At 53.6% G+C, this 2,070-nt stretch overlaps 1 pseudogene; it reads left to right on the forward strand.

Annotated features, from left to right (window-relative positions):
- The first annotated feature begins 567 nt into the window (after positions 1-567).
- On the forward strand, positions 568-1,545 carry LOC147709201 (proton-coupled zinc antiporter SLC30A2 pseudogene; annotated as a pseudogene).
- Positions 1,546-2,070: the final 525 nt, after the last annotated feature.

Below are 2,070 nucleotides of genomic sequence, written 5' to 3' on the forward strand. Positions count from 1 at the left end.
CCGTGGATTGGTGATGAGGGTCGGTTGCACCAAGGGATACTGAGTGGTGTGGCTGCTGGAAATGAGCTGGGCACGGTAAGGGGAGGGTCAGTGCTGCGAGAGGGAGGATCAGTGGAATGGTGACGAGGGCCAGGTGCACTGAGGGATGCTGAGTGGTGTGGCTGCTGGAAATGAGCTGGGCCTGGTAAGCGAGAGGCAATGGGCAGGGGAGGGTCAGTGCCACAAGAGGGAGGATCAGCGGAGGTCATTGAGGAGGGTCAGCTGAAGTGGAGGAGGGGACTTTGCAGCCGGTGCAAGAGTTTTGCACCCACCCCCCTCCCCCCTTGACACCCTCCTCCCCTTTGCACAGGCCGTGCTCGGGCACTCTCAGTTCTGCGACCACAGCAACAGCGGGACAGAGCCAGAGAGGGACGGGGGAACCAGAGCGAGACTGGAGCAAAGCAGGTCAGGACCGGGTCTAGAGACCCGGAGTCCGCTCGGGACGTATTGGGAGCCCAAACCCGCACTGAGTTAACGTTAAGGCGGGACAAGCACCCATTTACAGGGCCGAACCGGCAAAACCGCAGCATGCAAGGCATGCAAGGCGATGAGAAGCGGAGACTCCTCCAGTGTCCAGCCAGCCCAATAACCAGTGGATATCTGGCACAGAGTTTGGCCTTGGCGATTATGACCGATGCGGCACACCTGTTGACTGATTTTGCCAGCATGATGATCAGTCTCTTTGCGCTATGGATGTCATCACGGCCAGCAACCAAGACCATGACCGTGAACTTTGGCTGGCACCCAGCTGAGATACTGGGCTGGGGGCTTTGCTCTCAGTTCTTGCTATCTGGGTGGTGACCGGAGTCCTGGTTTACATGGCAGTGGAGCGCATAATCTCTGGTCTGGTGACTAAGAGATTGAAGGAGGTGTTAATATGCTGATCACCTCAGCGTTCGCTGTAGCAGTTAACATCGTAATGGTGGGATTTATCCTGCATCAGACCGGGCATGGTCATAGTCATAGGATCACATGAACATTCGCACAAGACCACCCCCGAGAAGGAGCAGAACACCAGTGTGCGAGCTGCCTTCATTCATGTTGTGGGGGACCTGGTGCAGAGCGTTGGGGTACTGGTGGCTGCTCATGTCATCTACTTCAAGCCAGAGTAATTGTGGATCCCATCTGTACGTTCCTCGTCTTCTCCATCCTGGTCCTGGGGACCACACTATACTAGCCATACTAAGGGATGTGCTGCTCATACTGATGGTAGGGACTCAAAAGGGCATAGAGTAGAATTCAATGCTGTGAAGGAATCTCTGCTGCGCATTCCGGGGCTGAAGGCGCTGCACAGTCAGCACATTTGGGCCCTAACTGTGTTGCAGCCAGTGCCATCGGTGCACATTGCGATCAATGAAGATGCCGATGCCCAGGTATTGCTCAAAGAAGCCAGCACCCAGTTACAGAGCAAATTTAGTTTCCACACCACGACAATCCAGATTCCACATTGAGATATACTTAGAGGATATGAAAGACTGCTCTGAATGTCGAGACCGCTCCGACTGAAGACCCCCTGTTCGCCCTTAGCAGAGAGACTCGCTTGATGGACCTGTGCAACACAGCTCTGTGTGGGAACAAGTCAGATGGTTGTGCAGGAGGCCTTTGGACAAAAAAATGTGTTACACTGATGCTAGCTTTCTGACTCCTGCCTTCTCTTCAATATAACATCATATAGTTGTCACCAACCTCCCCTGCCACGCCTCATTTAAGCTTCTACCTCTCAGGCTGGTCCATTCTGAGCCTGTTCTGACTGAACCAGAGGTGGGCTTGTCCACAATGTGCTTTTTCACTGGCCACTGTGCGCTCTTCAGGGACACAGGCAGCTCTGGCTTCCCATCTCTGGCCTCTCCACAGTGAGGCCTTGAATGCTCCATGGTGTCGTGTGGCCACTCAGGATGTTATGTATTGGTTGTTTTGTGGTCTGTTTGTGTGACGATGTTATTGGTTGGTGGTCCGTGCCAATTCTTGTCTGTGGATTTTTGGCTATTTGTCTGCCGATTTTATTGGCTGGTGGACTGCTTTTTATTGTTA

Source organism: Lissotriton vulgaris, chromosome 6 (genome assembly GCF_964263255.1).
Source record: "Lissotriton vulgaris chromosome 6, aLisVul1.2, whole genome shotgun sequence".
NCBI classification, from domain to species: domain Eukaryota; kingdom Metazoa; phylum Chordata; class Amphibia; order Caudata; family Salamandridae; genus Lissotriton; species Lissotriton vulgaris.